General features: G+C 44.1%; 1 protein-coding gene across 1 annotated transcript in view; it reads right to left on the reverse strand.

Annotated features, from left to right (window-relative positions):
• fbxl19 (F-box and leucine rich repeat protein 19) overlaps window positions 1-479 on the reverse strand; it is a gene marked incomplete at its 3' end in the record, with an annotated part of 14,793 nt that extends 14,314 nt beyond the window's left edge. Inside the window, 1 exon segment of the mRNA XM_083523882.1 lies at window positions 1-479. This exon segment is cut by the window's left edge and continues 388 nt beyond it.
• Window positions 480-7,966: the final 7,487 nt, after the last annotated feature.

Consider the following 7,966-nt stretch of genomic DNA (forward strand, 5'->3'; position numbering starts at 1 on the left):
AATACCCTATAGAGAAACTCACTCACACTCTCTCTCTCTCTCTCTCTCTCCCCCCCCCCAGGGGATTTAATCCGGATTCCTCTGGAATAATAAGACTCGAATGAAGATGAAGAATCCGGATCAGAGTGCAGACCCTCCGCAGATCTGCAGCTCCTCTATTGTTCCTTTCCTCATCATTTCTCTATTGTGTAGTAAATCTGCGTCTCTCTCTCTCTCTCTCTCTCTCTCTCTCTCTCTCCGCCTGGAATTAAGGGTTTTTTTGTGTATGTCTTTCCTTCTTTATTTCTTTGATCTAGATGTGATTATTCCGACATCACCCCGTCTCCTCTCTGCGCGCTCCCGATCACACACGAACGCCATCAACCTCCATTCCTGCCGGAAATCAGGAAATAAATCAATAGAAAATAAAACATGGGGGAGGTAAAGGGGGAAAGAGAAACGCGGAAGTCACGCCTATTCCTCTTCTCTTCTCTCTCCCCTCTCTATCGCTTCCGCCCTTTGTCCTCACGTGACCACGAGCATCATGGGAAATGTAGGATTAGGGGGGGGGAGGGCGCGCGCGCGGGAGAGAGAGGAAGATAGAAAGAGGGGGAAGAAACAAGTCGACCTCCCCACTCCGTAAATAAAACCACTTCACGTTTCCCAGTTGAGTTTCGCTAATGATAGGATTACATTAACATTTAAGCATTAGGCAGACACCTTACTCAGACCAACGTACAGCACGGGGTCGGAGAGGGGGGTAAGGGCCTTGCTCAAGGGCCCAGCAGTGGCAGCATGGTAGTGGGATTTGAACCTGTGACCTTCCAAATTCCAATGCCTTAACCACTGAGCCCCCACCTCCTGATAAACACTAAAAAGTGTTAAAATATATAAAATAATTAAAATATCAATTAAAACAATCACGTCAGACTGGGACCCCACCATTACAGCCACATCCTCTGTATACGCGGACAGGGAGAGTGAAGCATTAGAGTGTGGAATATTAAAACCAGTATGACTATGAAACCAGGGTTGAACCCAAAGCTTTCCAGCACCTTCCACAAGTATTCATGCTCAACCCGGTCAAAAGCCTTTTCCTGGTCTAGGAGAATCAGACCAGTCTTCACGCCTTATAGTCTGGAGACGTCCAAAATGTCACGAATTAGGTACACGTTATCAAATATCGACCTGCCAGGCACACAGTACGTCTGGTCATGGTGAATGATCTGCTCCATCACCTTAGTCAGTCTCGAAGCTAATGTTTTTGACAGCAGCTTGCGGTCAGTCCACACCAGGTGCCAGTTCTTCAGGTGGGTCAGGTCTCCCTTTTTTGGCAGCAGGATCAGGACTGCTCTCCTGCAGATTGATAGGATAGGCTGACCTCCTGTAATACTGTCCCTTAGGAACTCCAGCACATCCTGCCCTATAACTGCCCAGAACGCCTTAAAAAACTCCACAGGGAGACCATCTATACCTGCCGCCCGCCTGTTCTCCCTGACTTGGAGAGCCTCCTGAAGCTCAGCCAGTGTCAGCTCCCTGTCCAATTTCCTGGCCACTGACTATGTCAGCTTAGAGAGAATAGAAGCTGACAGTCTGCTGGTGACTTTCAGTAGGCTCTTACACGAGATCCCCTGATTCTGTTCCCACAGCATGCAGACCAGCGCCCCCTGTGCTGTAGTGTACAGCAGGTTGTTCATTTTGGCCTTTTTATTTTTGAGGGCTTCAATATGCCCTCGATTCCCTCATGGCCTCCAGATGCTGGAGTTCCACTGTCTCTATCTCCAGAGCTTTCAGAGATCTGGCAATGTCTCCTGTGACATTGAGAGTGTTCTGTTGACACAATTCTTTGACGTGTGCTTTAGTTAAATCCCACCACTGCTGTAGGGAGTTAAAATCTGCTTCTCCAGTTTAAAACAATTCCATAAAAAAAAAAAAAACACTCTCTAAAATGAGCATCTTCTAAAAGTGCAGTGTTAAAACACCAGTAGCTACTCTTAGGTTTAATATTATTTTTACTGATGGGGCACTGGACCATGCAGTGATCTGAGATGCCTACTGGAAAAATAAAACACTTTGTAAAAAAAAAAAAAAAGGTCAGCTGATGCTTAAAACCATGAAATGGATCTAATCTCTCCAGGGAGAGTATGTTGTCTATGCTGTGGGCTCACGTGTACTGTCCATATGTCACAGAGATCGTGAGCCTCCACCATCTCCACAGGTGCTTACAGGAAGCTCAATGAGGTTCTGCATGATTTCTGTCTGTATTTTCTGCTTAAAAATCACCTCCCAAAAGTATTAGTCTTTATCTATAGGTTTTCTTTAATGACCTTTGTTATCATTTTTTTTCAATGTAAAGATGTCTTGATCTGTAAAAGCTCCTTCTCTTCTACAATGTTTTATGTCATGGATAAACCGTTTCTGGTCTGGGAAAAACTCTTTTAACAGTTCCTCCTGTAATACGGAGTTAAAAAACTGAGTCTGATGTTGAATCTTCGCTGTTCTACTACCGTATTTTTCAGACTATAAGCGGCTACTTTTTTCCCACGTTTTGAACCCCGCGGCTTAAACAACGTAGCGGCTAATTTATTAATTTTTCCTGGGTTTTTCCCGGTTTCACAAACTTCAAGCCAAAAAAACTGAACCCCATAACATTAGACCAATGAAATTTCTGAACGGAAACGAAAAAACGCACCTCACCTATGTTCTGAGCTGCACGGCATCGGGAGATAAAACGGACAGTGCAGGAGCTGTTGCACCGGAGATGTCCAGCCTTCCACCATGAACCAGGGGCTCCTCCAGCAGCCAGAGCAGCATTCTACAGTCTTTTCTTTGTTTTGTAAAACAGTTCCAGATTTTAAAAAGTCCATGGTAATCCACCAATGTCCAGCGTTTTTGAATCCATTAAAAACAAAGTTCGGTCCAGCCCCAGTAGTCCAACTGTGCGTAAAATGCCATGGACTGCTGCTCTCCATGCCACGTCTTCCGGTCCAGTGAGAAGTCTCTGAAGAAACTGCAGGTGAAAAGCCGCAGTTCTGCTGGTTAACTGGCTCAGCCCCTGCCCCCTTCCTCTTTGGGCAGGTGAAGAACACTCAGAGAAACCCAGTGTAGACCGTCCCAGAAGAAGTCCACTAGCAGAGCCTGGATGTTCGCCAGCAGGTTCAGTGGTGGCTCCACACATGGCAGCTTGTGCCAGAGGGTTGACGTGGCTAGGTTGTTGATTACCAACATTCGCAACATGGGAGCAGCCGCTTCCACCGGCTGCTCCCATGTTTTTTCCACACTAGACCCCCTGGTAGTGAAGGCTGCTCTCCTCCCCACTCCCTAACTAAAATAGCTTCACTCTTTCCCCAGTTGATCTTGGCAGAGGATAACATTTGAAATTCATTTAAAGAAACCTGGGTTGAACCCGAAGGTTTCCAGCACCTTCCACAAATATTTATGTTTAACCTGGTCAAAAGCCTTTTCCTGGTCTAGAAAAATTAGGCCAGTCTTCAATCCCAATAGCCTGGGGACGTCCAAAATATCACAAATTAAATGAACGTTATCAAATACCGACCTATCAGGCACACAGTACGACTGGTCTTGGTAAGTGATCTGCTCCATAACCTTAGTTAGTCTCGAGGCTAATGCTTTTGAGAGAAGTTTGATGTCAGTGCACAGTAATGAGGCCAGTTCTTTAGGCAGGTCAGGTCTCCCTTTTTTGGCAGTAGGGTCAGAACAGCTCTCCTACTGCTCAACAGGAGCTTTCCTCTCTGGACACTGTCCCTCAGGACCTCTAGCACATCCTGCCCTATCACTGCCCAGAAGGCTTTGTAAAAATCGACAGGGAGCCCGTCTATACCTGGCGCCTGCCCATTCTCCATGCCTTAGAGAGCCTTGTGAAGTTCAACCAGCGTCAACTCTCCATCCATCTCCCTGGCTGCTTGCTCAGAGAGCTTAGGCAGGTCCACAAGGAAACTCTACTCTGCTATCTGTGCTTTTGACAGTTCACTGCTGTACAGCTTCTTATAGAATCTTACTGTCTGCCTGCAAATTTCAGTGGGCTCCCCTGACTCTGTAGCACAACATGTATGAATCTTTTTTGTCCATTCTTCTGCTCTAGACTAAAAAAGAACGCTGAGCAGACCAACGCCCCCGGTGCTGTAATGTCTAACAGGTCATTAATTTTAGCCTTTTTGTTTTTGAGGGCGTCATCATGCCCTCGATTTCCAGTGGTCCCCAAACGCTGGAGTTCCACTACTTCAATCTCCAGAGCTTTTAATGACCTAGCGATGTCCCTTGTGACATTAAGAGTGTACTAATGACAAAAGTCCTGGACTTGCATTTTCCATCTTTACGTCTCCCCCATCTGGTGTTTCCAAACATGGGCTCTGCACCACTGTGCCTGCAGGCAGCTCCAGCACTGCTCCAGAGTCCACTGTGACTTTTTCGGGTCCGCAAGGCCTCCCCTGGCCCGGTTTAGCCGAGCAGGGCTTCTCCTGACCCGGTTTAGCCGAGTAGGGCTTTTCTGGGCCCGGTTAAGCCGAGCAGGGCCATTCTGGGGTGGTTATGTCATTAGTGGACCTTTGAGCTGCAGTCTGAGCTTTAGGCTTACCCTCCCTAGGCCCTGGTGCAGCAGCAGTTACGGGGCCGGCACACTGCACACTGTGCCGGTGAGTCAAACTCTTAAACAGCCTCGCACTCGGAGACGCCATGCTGCTAACTCACACACACAATAAATTAAAATTCTTGATTTTATCAGCCTTTTTAACATTCTTGTGGCCTCACAGTCAGTGTTCTCTGCAATCTGGTTTTTCCGGCTCAGGTATATTGTCATTTTTACTTGACTGAAGTTAAAATTAATCAGTTGGCACCTGAACCTGTGTTTCCTAACGTATTTAAAACCAAGAATAAAACACTGAACGGCTAAATCGACATAAAAAGACCTTAAAATGCTCCGTAAAAACACAAACAGTGACTGCAACCTGGAGCAGTGAATAAAAGCATCAAAAAAAGTTTTTCTTTTTAAAGTTCTCCCCTTCACCTGCACTCCAGGAGGGGGCCCTTAGACCCATCGAGGTCAGGAGCGATGTTCAGCTGGGGAAAGGGTTCATCCTTTGCAGAACCAGCCTCTGTGTGTTGATAGTCCATCAGCTGAACACGCTCATCTGATGATCTCCAGCGTTATAGGGGCTGATTGACAACATGCAGGGACACGGACCGTCACAATGCCCGAGGAGATTAGAGTTCTGGACAGTGCAGGAACGGTCACACTGGAGATGTCCAGTCACCCGCCGTACACCAGAGGCTCCTTTAGCAACCAGTGTAGTGTTCGACAGCCTTTGCTTTATTTTTTAAAAACTTTCCAGATTTTAAAAAGTCCATGGTAAAACATCGGTAATCCAGAAATGTCCAGAAATTCTGTGTCCATTAAAAACTCTGGCTCTGTCCAGCCCCATTCCTTCAACTGTGCATAATAATCCACTGGCTGCTGCTCTCCATATTAAGTCTCTGGGTCCCGTGAGGAGTCTCTGGATGAACTGGAGGTGGAAGGCTATATCCACCAGCAGGGCCTGGATGTTCACCAGCAGGTTCGGTGGAGGATCAACGCATGCTAGCTTGTGCCAGAGAGACGATGCGGCGAAGTTGTTGATGATCAGCATTCGCCCCCTGTAGGACATCTTTGGGACCTTAGTCTGCTCAGTCTGCCTGTTACATGCTCTACAGAACCTTCCCAGATTTTATGTAAAAACTCATTGCTCCCCAGGTAGACACCCAAGTATTTAAAACCACCTCTTTTCCACGCTAAGCCTCCTGATAGGGAAGGTTGCCCACCTCCCCACTCCCCAACTAAAACGGCTTCACTTTTACCCCAGTTGACCTTGGCAGAAGATAGTATGGAGTGATAGTATGGTATTCTCCTGCAGCTCAACGGGAGCTCACCTCTCATTACACTGTCCCGTATGGCATCCAGCATGTTCTGCCCTATAACAGCTCAGAAAGTCTTGTAAAACTCAGGGAGACCATATATACCTGACTCCTGTCCATTCTCCAGAGAGCCTCATAGAGTTCCTCCAGCGATAGCTCCCTGTCCAACTCTCTGGCTGCTTGGAGTAGATGCTTACTGTCTGCATGTGAATTTAAGTGGGTTCTGATAGGAGATCCCCTGATTCCATTCACACAGCATGTATGAATCTTTTTTGTCTATTCTTTTGTTCTAAACTGAAAAAGAACTTAGAAGGAGCATCCATGTCAGTGACGCTTTTAAAGCATGAGTGGACCAGCGCCCCCTGTGCTGTGATGTCTATCAGGTCGTTCATTTTGGCTTTTTTACTTTTAAGGGTTTCAATATGTCCTCGATTTCCGGTGGCCTCCAAACGCTGGAGTTCCACTATATTTATCTCCAGGGCTTTAAGGGACAATGTCCCTTGTGACGTTGAGAGTATACTGTTGACAAAATAATTTGATTTGTGTTTTTGTTAAATACCACCACAGCTGAAGTGAGCTAAAAGCTGCCTTCTCAGATTTAAAACAATTTCATAAATATGTAAAAGACTCTTTAAAATTGGGGTCTTCTAAAAGTGTAGTGTTAAAATGCCAGTAGGCTGTTAGGTTTAATGTTCTCTTTGGTGATAGCACACTGTACCATGCTATGCTCAGAGATACCTACTGGAACAATTAAACAATTTGTAAAAAGCGTCAGCTGGTGTTTAAAACCATAAAAATGATCTAGACTTGCCAGAGAGAGTGTGTTGTCTATGGCATGGGCCCATTAAAATAAATAAAACTAAACGGAGGGTAAAAACCACTCCAATATAAAAAAAAAAAGCACATTAATAATTGTCACAGTTTTCCCTGTTCACTCCAGTTATCAGTTTCTTCAGACGGAAAAGTTTAAAATCAACAAATGCTCCTCTTGTGTTGTGAATGAACTGTTTACGGTTGGTGTTCCTTTAAAACTCTTTAATGTCCTCTGCACTGTAAACCACAATAATCTGCTTCTCCTGAGAATCAAAAGCTAAAACCGAGTCTGACATGCAGTCGTCACTGTCCGATTCTCGCTCCTCCACCTTTGTGTCTTTTTTTGGGATATGAGCTCTTTACTAAGAATAGGATTAATAAAAAAGGTGGGAGAGTAGCATTATATGTGGAAAATGACCCAAATTGTAAAATTGTCGATAGTCTGACAACCACCATTGAGGGAGTTCTAGAGTGTATATCTGTTGAAATTGCAGTTCTTAAATCTAAAAATATTATTGTTAGTTGTCTCTATAGAACACCAGGATCATGTTTAGATGTATTTAATAAAAATGCTGATATCTTGTTTGGTAACGTTAGTAAGATGCATATTGTGTGTGGCGATTTTAATATAAATCTTTTAAATCCCCAAAATAATAAGAAAACAAGTGATTTCATCACAACTATGTAATAGTAATAATTTATTTCCACTTATCACTAAACCCACAAGAATCACAGCGATACAGCTACTTTAATAGATAATATATTTACGAATAGACTTGAAACACAAATAACTGCTGGATTGCTCATAAATGATATTACTGATCATTATCCTGTTTTTAGTATTTTTCACAAACTTTTATATAAGGCTACTGTGTTCAAAGTAGATCAGATTAAAATTATACGTAATAGAACCCCTGAAACCATGTTTGCCTTAAAAACTGATTTGTTTAACCAGACATGGGACAAGGTCTATGCCATCTCTGATCCTGACAAGGCCTATGACATTTTTTTGTCTACACTAGCAAGTCTTTATGATAAACATTGCCCACTAAAGGAATACTCTATTAAAGACAAAACCAACCTGGAGAAACCATGGATAACAAAGGGCATAGCCAACGCTTGCAAAAAGAAAAAATACCTCCACAAATTATTTATAAAACATAGAACTAAAGAAGCAGAGAACAAATATAAAGTGTACAAAAATAAGTTAATTAACATAATAAGATCTAATAGAAAAGTTTATTATCATAATATTTTGGAACAGCAC

This window comes from Silurus aristotelis (assembly GCF_946808225.1).
Source record: "Silurus aristotelis genome assembly, chromosome: 21".
Taxonomy (NCBI): Eukaryota; Metazoa; Chordata; class Actinopteri; order Siluriformes; family Siluridae; genus Silurus; species Silurus aristotelis.